The 13,454-nt window shown below is 39.8% G+C and overlaps 1 pseudogene; it reads left to right on the top strand.

Annotated features, from left to right (window-relative positions):
* Positions 1–1,713: 1,713 nt before the first annotated feature.
* LOC107719045 (myosin heavy chain, fast skeletal muscle-like) overlaps positions 1,714–13,454 on the top strand; it is a 14,994-nt pseudogene continuing 3,253 nt past the window's right edge.

Below are 13,454 nucleotides of genomic sequence, written 5' to 3'. Positions count from 1 at the left end.
TGCTTGTGACCTATGCTGACAAATGGCAAAACCCCAATGGCATAGCTGACCGACCAGCTATATTTGTGTAAAGTCCTAATATGACCACCCTTAGGGAAAAGATGCCTTAGAATTTTATTGACCACATGTTCCCATCTTATAAAGTGTCAACGCCTTAGAATTTATTCCACAGCCTCCTGCCATCTTCTTAAAAGTACTAGGAAAGATGGTTGGACGCATTGCATTGCCCTTGAAAGGAAAAGCAAAAGGACAAGGGCACAATCCAAAGTCAGGCACACAGCAATCAGGGGCGCTTTCATGATGCATTCATGCATTAGTGCTTTCATTACTGCTCAGAACCATAAGACAAGACTCACTGATCATGGATTTAGTCATCCAATGATCATAAATGCATTTGAATGAGTCACTGCAGCACTGATATATGTGCTAGATCTAAACATGGAGGATCACTTGTATCATTGTTATATATTGTCATACAGTCCAGTCATTAGACATTATAGACCTAAAAGTATGACTTTCTGTAAAGCTGCTTTGAAACCATGTGTATTGTGAAAAGTGCAAAAAAAAAGACTTTGACTGTAATATGGACTACGACTCTAAACAAAATTTCACAAATTAACAGACACCCGAAGCCCAACAGACTAGCACAGCCATTAGAAGAGCGTAAAACTGAAATAACAAGCTGGAAATGAGCAGAGACATAGGAGAAGATAAATAAAACGCATGGCCAAAAACAAAGCTAGCATTTAGTCCAAATAAGAACCGGATGAAATCAGATGCTTTAATGTGTTTAACTTCTACATGTCTTATTATGTCTTAGCGATATGCATTATTCACCTGATTAGGATGTCTTAAAAGAGACCACAATATAAAAAAACTCACTTAAGGAACATTAAAAGCTTTGTAAAGCATTACTTGCAACTGTGTTTATGTTATTAATATGGAATATGACCTGAAAAAAATACAAATTTCACCGAACACATCTCAGTCCTTTTCATAGTTTTGTCTACACAGCAATGCAGCGTTATTCTGCCAGATCGAGGCTGGCCTTCAACACAAGTGTCACAGACATAAATGACAACTGCTGTGCCCAAATTTGCTGCTTTGTCACACAAAAAGCTTCCAAGGCTTCTGGGAACAGTATCCCAGTGACATTTGAGAGCTTCTCCACGGCTAAACTGGGCTCTACTGTAGTGCCAAGGCACTTGAAGAAGATTATGCTCAACATAAGACCCAAACAATGTCTGAACTCCAGTAACTGATACCCTTCACATAACAACCCTTTCTCAAGGTTAAGGCGCTTGATCATGCCCATAAATACATCAAGTATAATTTTTAATCACAGTATTGGTGGCTTATTTTCAAATATTCATTTAATTCATCAAGGTGTCAATTCACCTCATCTTAGCGAAGCATTCACTGCCATTATCTCTTTATACTATCTGTTCTACAAGATGTTCTCTAACACAGTATTTCTTATAAACAAAACCAAAAAAAAACGAAGTAAGGCTGGACAGTTAATTACAATTAGTGCTAACATATTTTTGGTCAGTGCCATGATATTGATGAACGTAACAATCAGTTCCAAAAATTCCTGTTGAAACAAGCAGGAGCTACAAATACATGTAAATTCCTGTTGAGCTACAAATACATGACCAAATACAGTGAGTGCATTCTGCTGAGTGAACATTATTCTGTCTATATAAGACGCTGCTTCAGGCTCCTCTAAGGACTGACTGGAACTCGAAGGTGGGTGAGTTTCTCTTCATGTTCTCCTTCTACTACTAACCTAATATTACATACTAGTGTTTTGCGTAATGGCTAATGCTGACTCATGGTCATTAGTCAGCATATTTAAGAGTTTACATTATGGACACTGTATATTCAACATGCTTTTGAAACTAATCTGACTGAATTACTACAAGTAAGCACATATTCGCTGCATGGGATTGACAGATTTTTTTGCCTTTCTCTTAGCATCTCCTACCTCAGACACATCAGACACATTCTCTCTGGAAACGACAGCAGGTATTATGCTTGAATATAATTGCTCTACAATCATGAACAAATTGTCAAGACCTACCAATTAGCTTTCCAATCTTCTGCCATAACTGAAACTGAAACACAACAGAAATAAGGTTAAAAGAAACACAACTCTACTAATGAAATCAGCAGTAAATCTCTTCATTACAATGAACATGTGAAATCACACTATAGTACCAGAGTGAACGACCCTCACCACATTCTCTCCTTTGTCATTTGTCACAGTAAACCGCAATCATGGGAGATGGTGAAATGGAGTGTTTCGGCCCGGCGGCCGTTTACCTCCGGAAGCCAGAAAGAGAGAGAATCGAGGCTCAGAACACCCCCTTTGATGCCAAAACGGCATTCTTCGTGACAGAGCCAGACGAGATGTACCTCAAGGGTACTCTTGTTAGTAAAGAGGGTGGCAAAGCTACTGTCAAAACTCAGTGTGGGAAAGTAAGTACAATTAGAAAATGTGTTGATCTTCTGCAAAACAATTTTGCATGATGCTATGCCACATGAATCAAACATTTTCATATTTAGTAAATGTGTCACCCTTGCTGAAAACTTTTTAGACACTCACGGTAAAAGAAGCTGAAATCTTCCCCATGAATCCTCCCAAGTTTGACAAAATTGAGGACATGGCCATGATGACCCACCTCAATGAGCCTGCTGTGCTGTATAACCTCAAAGAGCGTTACGCAGCATGGATGATCTACGTAAGTCTAAGTAAATCATGTTTTATTCCTAGGATTGGATGGCAGCATTGTAAAACTGGACTATCTATCTCTGTTTCAGACCTACTCTGGCTTGTTCTGCGCCACTGTCAATCCCTACAAGTGGCTCCCAGTGTACGACTCAGTTGTTGTGGCTGGATACAGAGGCAAAAAGAGGATTGAAGCCCCACCTCACATCTTCTCCATCTCCGACAACGCCTACCAGTTCATGCTCACTGGTAAGTGGGGATATACATTTTCAATCCAATTTGTAGACCAATAAAAAAAATACATTGTCTTAGAAGTGTGCTTATTTTGTGCTAAACCTGAGCCTGCCTAAATTTAGCTTGATAAATGTACAATTTAAATAAAAAATGGAAAAAAATCTGTTTAGTGGTTTTACTTAAAATAACATTATGAACTTGTTTCAGACAGGGAGAATCAGTCTATCCTGATTACGTAAGTAGACTACGATCATTAAAAGGTTTTTGTATAACAGGGCTCCAAACAAAAAAAACAAATTAAAGAGCCATTGGCTCCTATAAAAAAATTAGTCGCCAAATTATTTTTTAAGTGCCACCAAATAAATGTTTTTCATTTATTTATTTATTTTTTAACAATTTACCATTTCAGTCATACTGTTATGTGTTTATGTCTCATATTTTCCTGTCTTTATTAGCATTTTAATCTATTTTGTAGATGTTGTGGAAACTAAGGTTAATTTAAAGTGGGAACTAAATGTCTTTACCGATTTGAGAACTATTTACAGTCTTTTTAAGTGCCACCAAATAAATGTTTTTCATTTATTTATTTATTTTTTAACAATTTACCATTTCAGTCATACTGTTATGTGTTTATGTCTCATATTTTCCTGTCTTTATTAGCATTTTAATCTATTTTGTAGATGTTGTGGAAACTAAGGTTAATTTAAAGTGGGAACTAAATGTCTTTTCCGATTTGAGAACTATTTACAGTCACAAAGAATTGTTTATTACACAGAATCTATGCCAATATCACAGACCATAATTATGTCAGCATCACTTGGCCATTGAGTGTAGTTTGGGCTCTTAATCAATGTATCCTTTAAATGTTGTCAGGTTAACAGGTTAAGTAAAAATATGAATATTCAGTATAGTGCATAACTTTTGATGTCCATTCACGTTTATTTCGTACTATAGTAGTAAAGATGAATAGAAAAATATGATAGGTTCACGTGCTGCTTGAACTGAGGCGCTAAAGCGATCGCTCATGCCACATTAAAGAGCACCAAAACGGTATTTATTGTTTGAACTTCGTTATGAATTTTAAAGCTGATACTTTATTAAAAGTTAACAGCACAAAGCTTATTGAGATTATTAAATGGCAAGTCTGCTACAAATAATATGAAGTTCACGTATTAACAGAACACATCATAGACTAAAGACCTTGATGATAAGAATCCATATTAGTATCGATTATGAACAAGAATTGTAAAGGGTATTGCTAATGTCCATACAGCTGACAGCTTTACCTGTTGTAATTTGTTCAAGTTGTGCACGAAATAGACACTGGAGCAGTCTGGAGCCCTGTATAAGAAGTTAAACGAGTGAATGTTTATATGCACTTAAGAAAACTGCTTATTCAAGGGTTTTTGCAGAAAGCAGCACTGTGAAATGTAAAAGTGAAGGCTGTTTAATTGATTGAGAGAAAGCAGTGGCTTATGTGGGCATGTCAAATTAATTAATTAAAAAAAAAAAATGGGACAACCAAAGTAACAGAAAAGTGTGGAGGAAAAACTGCTTACTGACAGTGTTGCATAACCTGACAGAACTGGAGTGGATCTGCAAGAGGGAATGGCAGAGGATCCCCAAATCCATGTGTGAAAAACTTGTTGCATCTTTCCCAATAAGACTCATGGCTGTATTAGATCAAATGGGTGCTTCTACTAAATACTGAGCATTTTTCAGTTTTTCTTTTTTAATAAATTTGCAAAAATGTCAACAATTCTGTGTTTTTCTGTCAATATGGGGTGCTGTGTGTACATTAATGAGGAAAAAAAATTAACTTAAATGATTTTAGCAAATGGCTGCAATATAACAAAGAGTGAAAAATTTAAGGGGGTCTGAATACTTTCCGTACCCACTGTACGTAAGGTTAAAACCACTCTGCTAAAACGATGCATGTAGATGCAAATGCCAGTTTCATATCTTAATCAGATTTCTGGTGTGCATGTAAATGTACTGCCTGACGATTATGGTTTTTAAAGAAGCACTTAAACAAAAGCTAACGTATCAAACAAGTCATTTCTAAGATTCTAAAATATGTTATTTTCCATCTTTTCCACTCAGTGGAGAATCTGGTGCAGGAAAGACTGTCAACACCAAACGTGTGATCCAGTACTTTGCGACAATCGCTGTGTCTGGACCGAAGAAGGCAGAACCTGTCCCTGGCAAAATGCAGGTCACTACACTAAATCAAACATCATCTAAAGCACAGTGACAGAATTATTCTACATGATGAAATTACTTAAATACTCACCAGGGGTCGCTAGAGGATCAAATCATTGCAGCCAACCCTCTGCTGGAGGCTTATGGAAATGCCAAGACTGTAAGGAATGACAACTCCTCTCGTTTTGTAAGTTGCTGAGGTCAAATTAAATGCATTATACAAATTCACTTAACATTCCAAATATGGGAAATTCTAAGCTGTTCTAAATATTTCCTCTCTGTAGGGTAAATTCATCAGGATTCACTTTGCGACCACTGGAAAACTGGCCTCAGCTGATATTGAAACTTGTGAGACAGCATTGTTTTAAGCCAAATATTTTTATTTGGATGATAACAGGTGGATTCATCAACTGAACTCAAGCATCTTTTTTAACTTTTTTTTTTCCAAAAGATTTGCTGGAAAAATCGAGAGTAACATTCCAGCTGTCTGCTGAGAGGAGTTACCATTTTATTTGGAGTCTAAGATGTGGGTTAATCAATTGAACACAATGTCTTTTGTCCTCTTTTTTTTTTTCTTGGAAAGATCTGCTAGAAAAGTCAAGCGTGACATTCCAGCTGTCTGCTGAGAGGAGTTACCACATCTTCTACCAGCTCATGACTGGACATAAGCCTGAGCTGCTCGGTGAGAAATCTACAGGATTGTGTGCTTCAGTTATTTCCATGTTTGAGAACACTGATAACATGCTGCACATCAACTCTTTGCAGAGGCCCTGCTCATCACCACCAACCCTTATGACTATCCAATGATCAGCCAGGGTGAAATCTCTGTCAAAAGCATCAATGATGTGGAGGAGTTCATTGCCACAGATGTATGTGGACAACTGCAATATTATTATAAGTAGTAATACAATACAAAATATGCTTCTCTTTTGGCTCTCTAACGAATAATTTGTGATTTATTTGGTCGGTGTAAAAACAGACTGCCATTGACATTCTGGGCTTCACTGCTGATGAGAAAATTAGCATCTACAAGCTGACAGGTGCTGTGATGCATCATGGGAGCATGAAGTTCAAACAGAAGCAGAGAGAGGAGCAGGCTGAACCTGACGGCACTGAGGGTAAGACGTTCTAGTAGCACATATTAGCATGCAAACATGGACTTCATTAGCAACAATAATGCGTAAAACTGTTCTTCCTCAGTGGCTGATAAAATCGCCTACCTCATTGGCCTCAACTCCGCTGACATGCTGAAAGCTCTGTGCTACCCCAGAGTGAAGGTCGGGAATGAGATGGTGACCAAAGGCCAGACAGTACCACAGGTGATGAATAGACCTAGAAATGTCCCGTAGACATTCATAAAAGACATTCACCCGACAGAAAGTAAAGTTTCATATCAGTTACGCTGACCTCTGAATTTTTCAGGTGAACAATGCAGTCTCGGCCCTCAGCAAGTCTGTCTATGAGAAAATGTTCTTGTGGATGGTCGTCCGTATCAATGAGATGTTGGACACCAAGCAGCCTAGACAGTTCTTCATTGGTGTGCTGGACATCGCTGGATTTGAGATATTTGATGTGAGCTTCAATCATTAATGTCTGTAAAAAAATGAGACATAATAGATAACAGTCAGCAGTAAGAGCTTGCTTCGGTTTAATTTTCAGTTCAACAGCTTGGAGCAGCTTTGCATCAACTTCACAAATGAGAAACTGCAACAGTTCTTCAATCACCACATGTTTGTTCTGGAGCAAGAGGAGTACAAGAAAGAAGGCATTGATTGGGAGTTCATTGACTTTGGTATGGACTTGGCTGCCTGCATTGAGCTTATTGAGAAGGTAAGAGGATATTCAGTAAATTAAAATGACTATTCTCATTGTGTCTGTGCTTAAGTGTGAATATTTCTTCAACAGCCAATGGGCATCTTCTCCATCCTTGAAAAAGTGCAGCTTTCCAGAAACCCAAGCCTGCCAAAGGTAAGGCAGAGGCCCACTTCTCTCTGGTGCACTACGCCGGCACTGTGGACTACAACATTAGTGGCTGGTTGGACAAGAACAAGGATCCACTAAACGACTCTGTCGTGCAACTCTACCAAAAGTCATCGGTCAAACTGCTGGCCTTACTATATGTTGCTCATGCTGAAGGTACGAACATCTGAATTTCCCGAATTCCTTTGTGTTTTAATTATGTGCAAGACATTATCACATAGTGATTTATTGAAAAAGTTAATGGAAAGCAACACAAATTGAGCATTAACAACTTTCAATGATATAAAACAGCTGAGGGCGGTGGTGGAAAGAAAGGCAAGAAGAAGGGTGGTTCCTTCCAGACGGTGTCTGCACTTTTTAGGGTAAACAGATTCTCCCTTTTAATGAAGGATGTGAACGTCTTCTCCATTAAACACTGGACTAATGGCATAAACATTTCCACAGGAGAACTTGGGTAAGCTGATGACTAACCTGAGGAGCACTCACCCTCACTTTGTGCGCTGCTTGATTCCTAATGAATCCAAGACTCCAGGTAAACTTAATCCCTAAAGGCTGAAATGGATCAGAATATCTCTGGAACCTTAAGAACATTTGTATTTCAGGTCTGATGGAGAACTTCCTGGTTATCCACCAGCTCAGGTGTAATGGTGTGCTGGAGGGTATCAGAATTTGCAGGAAGGGTTTCCCCAGCAGAATCCTCTACGGTGACTTCAAGCAGAGGTAAAGACACCTTTTTACAACATCTTACTTATAGATGATGCATCACCTAATCTTCACCATCTTACATGTTTCACGAGAACAACTCTCCCATGAATGTCCTCTAGATACAAAGTATTAAATGCTAGCGTTATCCCTGAGGGACAGTTCATTGACAACAAAAAGGCTTCAGAGAAACTCTTGGCATCTATTGATGTGGACCACACCCAATACAAGTTTGGACACACCAAGGTGAGCTACTCAGCAAATGTCTAAGCTCAAATCTACATGGAAAGGCTTATATAATGTACCACTAAACATCATTATATACTTGTATATCATGTATCATTTGTACAGGTGTTCTTCAAAGCTGGTCTGTTGGGTACTCTTGAGGAGATGAGAGATGAGAAACTAGCACATCTGGTTACCATGACTCAGGCTTTGTGCCGTGGATACGTCATGAGGAAGGAGTTTGTCAAAATGATGGAAAGGAGGTACAATGAACTTACAAAACTGTCTGGAACACAACTCTTTAAAACCACAAAGTGATAATGACTGATTAACTGATTACATTTTACACAGAGAAGCAATTTATTCCATCCAATACAACATCCGCTCATTCATGAATGTCAAACATTGGCCATGGATGAAGCTCTACTTCAAGATCAAGCCTCTTCTGAAGAGTGCAGAGACTGAGAAAGAAATGGCGGTGATGAAGGAAAACTTTGAGAAGATGAAAGAAGATTTAACAAAGGCATTAGCTAAAAAGAAGGAGCTTGAGGAGAAAATGGTGTCCCTTCTTCAGGAGAAAAACGATCTTCAACTGCAAGTAGCTTCTGTGAGTATTTCAGCTCTTATTGATCCTAATATGGATCCTACAGCTATGAAAATAAATCATTAACTACATCCATGTCAATGAACAGGAATCTGAAAACCTCTCTGATGCTGAGGAGAGATGTGAAGGGCTCATCAAAAGCAAGATCCAGCTCGAGGCCAAACTCAAAGAGACAAGCGAGAGACTGGAGGATGAAGAGGAAATCAATGCTGAACTGACTGCCAAGAAGAGGAAACTGGAGGATGAATGCTCCGAGCTGAAGAAAGACATTGATGACCTGGAGCTCACCTTGGCAAAAGTGGAGAAGGAGAAACATGCAACAGAGAATAAAGTCAGTATTATATATATATATATATATATATATACTGCAGATTGTGATTCAGGCTCTTGATAATGAAACCAGTAATCAATGTTTCCATTTAGGTGAAAAACCTGACGGAGGAGATGGCCTCTCAGGATGAGAGCATTGCCAAGCTGACCAAAGAGAAGAAAGCCCTCCAAGAGGCACACCAGCAGACTCTTGATGACCTTCAGGCAGAGGAAGACAAAGTCAACACTCTGACTAAAGCTAAGACAAAGCTTGAGCAGCAAGTTGACGATGTAAGATGTTTAGCATGAGAATAAGACCATAAATCAATGGGAAAGTAAAATTGTTGCTAATTAATATTTTATTGCTCTGGTTTCTGTCACAATAGCTTGAGGGCTCACTGGAACAAGAGAAGAAGCTCCGTATGGACCTTGAGAGAGCCAAGAGGAAGCTTGAGGGTGACTGTCACAATAGCTTGAGGGCTCATTGGAGCAAGAGAAGAAGCTCCGTATGGACCTTGAGAGAGTCAAGAGGAAGCTTGAGGGTGATCTGAAACTGGCCCAGGAGTCCATAATGGACCTGGAGAATGAGAAACAGCAATCAGATGAGAAGATCAAAAAGTGAGTAGGCATCTGTCTTTACACAATTAAACATTTTTAAAAAGTAAGTATTTTGCACATTTTACAAAATGCTACTTTAAAAACAGGAGGGACTTTGAGATAAGTCAGCTTCTCAGCAAGATTGAGGATGAACAGTCTTTGGGAGCACAGCTTCAGAAGAAGATCAAAGAACTTCAGGTAACACTAACCCCAATCTTTCCGATGTGAAATGGTGAAGTAGATGCATAGCTGTGAAAACCCACATTACAAAGATCACTAAAGAATTAATTCTCTTTCTTTATTTAGGCCCGTATAGAGGAGCTGGAAGAGGAAATTGAGGCAGAGCGAGCTGCTCGTGCTAAAGTGGAGAAGCAGAGAGCTGATCTCTCCAGGGAACTTGAAGAGATCAGCGAGAGGCTTGAGGAAGCGAAGGACTTTGAGATAAGTCAACTTCTCAGCAAGATTGAGGATGAACAGTCTTTGGGAGCACAGCTTCAGAAGAAGATCAAAGAACTTCAGGTAACACTAACCCTAATCTTTCTGATGTGTAATGGTGAAGTAGATGCATAGCTGGAAAAATCCATATTACAAATATCAATAAAGAAGTCTTTTTTTTCATTTAGGCCCGTATCGAGGAGCTAGAAGAGGAAATTGAGGCAGAGCGATCTGCTCGTGCCAAAGTGGAGAAGCAGAGAGCTGATCTCTCCAGGGAACTTGAAGAGATCAGTGAGAGGCTTGAGGAAGCTGGTGGTGCCACTGCTGCTCAGATTGAGATGAACAAGAAGCGCGAAGCCGAATTCCAGAAGATGCGTCGTGATCTGGAAGAGTCTACCTTGCAGCATGAAGCTACAGCTGCAGCTCTCCGAAAGAAGCAGGCAGACAGTGTGGCTGAACTCGGAGAACAGATCGACAACCTCCAGCGAGTCAAGCAGAAGCTGGAGAAGGAGAAGAGTGAATACAAGATGGAGATTGATGACTTGACAAGCAACTTGGAGGCTGTGGCTAAAGCAAAGGTACTGTACAATGTTGAGAAAACTTAAAAAGTAAAGATCTATTATTAGTTTTTCAAAACTACTTTAACTTTAGGAGCTTGAAATGTGAACAATTTCCAAAAGAATCTCAGGGAGTTCAAAAAAGTTGATATTTCTTAATTTATGTAGGCAAACCTTGAAAAGATGTGCCGTACATTAGAAGACCAAGCAAGTGAGCTAAAATCAAAGAATGATGAGTTTGTACGCCAACTTAATGATTTAAATGCCCTAAAGGCAAGGCTCCAAACTGAAAATGGTAAGTAAATACTGAATATACGATGCACACAATGCCACAGAACTGTGCAAAAACAGAAGTGATTCAAAAACCCATTACTGACATCATACAACTATTTTGTGAATCATAAATTATACATTGTCTCATACTAGGTGAATTTGGCCGTCAACTGGAGGAGAAAGAAGCTCTTGTTTCTCAACTGACAAGAGGCAAACAGGCTTACACTCAGCAGATTGAGGAACTCAAAAGACATATTGAAGAAGAGCTTAAGGTGTGTACCTACAAAATAAATCTGTTATCAGGTACTGTGTATAGCTATGAACATAGCTGTGCACAATAGGAAAGGAAACAGTTTCACTTCAATGTTTTTCACTTTTGACTTCAAGGCTAAGAATGCGCAGTTTGGTCCGCCCGCCATGACTGTGATTTGCTCAGAGAGCAGTATGAGGAGGAGCAGGAGGCCAAAGCTGAACTCCAGCGTGGAATGTCTAAGGCCAACAGTGAAGTGGCCCAGTGGAGAGCCAAATATGAGACTGATGCCATCCAGCGCACTGAGGAGCTTGAGGAAGCCAAGTAAATACAGCAAAGAATAAACAATCATTAGTACTGTACATTTAATAACAAATATAAGCAAGATTTCAAAATTTATACCACATTCTTCAGGAAAAAGCTTGCACAGCGTCTGCAGGATGCTGAAGAATCCATTGAGGCAGTGAACTCCAAGTGTGCCTCACTGGAAAAGACCAAACAGAGACTGCAGGGTGAAGTAGAGGACCTCATGATTGATGGGGAGAGGGCAAATGCATTGGCTGCCAACCTTGACAAGAAGCAAAGAAACTTTGATAAGGTTAGAAGGATGTGGATAATCTTTAAATCTACAGTATACCTTGATCCATTGATTTTGCAAATTAACAATTATTACACTTCTTTCATCATCAGGTCCTAGCAGAGTGGAAACAGAAGTATGAGGAAAGCCAGGCTGAACTGGAAGCTGCTCAGAAAGAAGCTCGTTCTCTCAGCACTGAGCTTTTCAAAATGAAGAACTCCTATGAAGAAGCTCTTGACCACCTCGAGACCCTGAAGAGGGAGAACAAGAATCTGCAACGTAAATTACACTTTTATTGTAAAATAATGATTAAAAAAGAGAGAAGCATTACAACAGTAATTTTTTTCAATTATGATAATTCTGCACTTTAAACCCTTTAGAGGAGATTTCTGACCTCACTGAGCAGCTTGGAGAGACTGGAAAGAGCATTCATGAGTTAGAGAAAGCCAAGAAGACAGTGGAGTCTGAGAAATCAGAGATCCAGGCTGCACTTGAAGAAGCTGAAGTATTGTTACTTAAAATTGTCAAATCAATTAATTTCCTTATTTAGCAAGCATTACACCATTTTTATGTCAGGTTGATACAATTTTTTCAATAAATACTATCCAATAGGGCACCCTGGAGCATGAAGAGTCCAAGATTCTTCGTGTGCAGCTGGAGCTGAACCAGTTGAAGAGTGAGATTGACAGGAAGCTTGCTGAGAAGGACGAGGAGATGGAACAGATCAAGAGGAACAGCCAAAGAGTGATGGATTCCATGCAGAGCACTCTGGACTCTGAGATCAGGAGCAGAAATGATGCCCTGAGAGTCAAAAAGAAGATGGAGGGTGATCTAAATGAGATGGAGATCCAGCTGAGTCATGCCAACCGCCAGGCTGCTGAGGCCCAGAAACAGCTCAGGAACGTCCAAGGCCAACTCAAGGTATCCTTCTGTAGAATGAGGAATTGCAATACATCTTAAATATTTGATAATATGATACATGAATTAATTGAAGCATGACATGCCACTAACAAAGAAAAAACATTGCCACAGGACGCCCAACTGCACCTTGATGAAGCTCTCAGAGGACAGGAGGACATGAAGGAGCAGGTGGCCATGGTGGAGCGCAGGAATAGCCTGATGCAAGCAGAGATTGAGGAGCTGAGAGCTGCACTGGAGCAAACAGAGAGAGGCCGCAAAGTGGCGGAGCAGGAGCTGGTGGATGCCAGTGAACGTGTGGGACTGCTGCACTCACAAGTACAGAAAAACTATACTTGGAGCAAATTCAGGTTACATGATAACAGAGTTTTAGTTAAACGTACACTAAACTACCTGCTTAAATCCCACAGAATACAAGTCTTATTAACACCAAGAAGAAGCTTGAGGCTGATCTGGTCCAGGTTCAAGGTGAGGTGGACGATGCAGTCCAGGAGGCCAGAAATGCAGAGGAGAAGGCCAAGAAGGCCATCACTGATGTGAGTGTTAACATTCTCTTACTCTACTCTAAATCAAACAGTTATTTAACTTCATTTAGCTGCATGTGGTAACAAAGGGACCCTTCATGGAAGGCATTTCTATCTATATTGATTAATTCATTTGAATTGGCTTATATTTCAGGCTGCGATGATGGCTGAGGAGCTGAAGAAGGAGCAGGACACCAGTTCTCATCTAGAGAGGATGAAGAAGAACATGGAGGTGACTGTTAAAGACCTGCAGCACCGTCTGGATGAGGCTGAGAGTCTGGCCATGAAGGGTGGAAAGAAACAGCTCCAGAAACTGGAGTCCAGGGTAAATTACAG

This window comes from Sinocyclocheilus rhinocerous, unplaced genomic scaffold, assembly GCF_001515625.1.
Source record: "Sinocyclocheilus rhinocerous isolate Xijiao unplaced genomic scaffold, SAMN03320098_v1.1 scaffold2648, whole genome shotgun sequence".
NCBI lineage: Eukaryota > Metazoa > Chordata > Actinopteri > Cypriniformes > Cyprinidae > Sinocyclocheilus > Sinocyclocheilus rhinocerous.
This window is presented reverse-complemented; position numbering and strand designations above follow the sequence as displayed.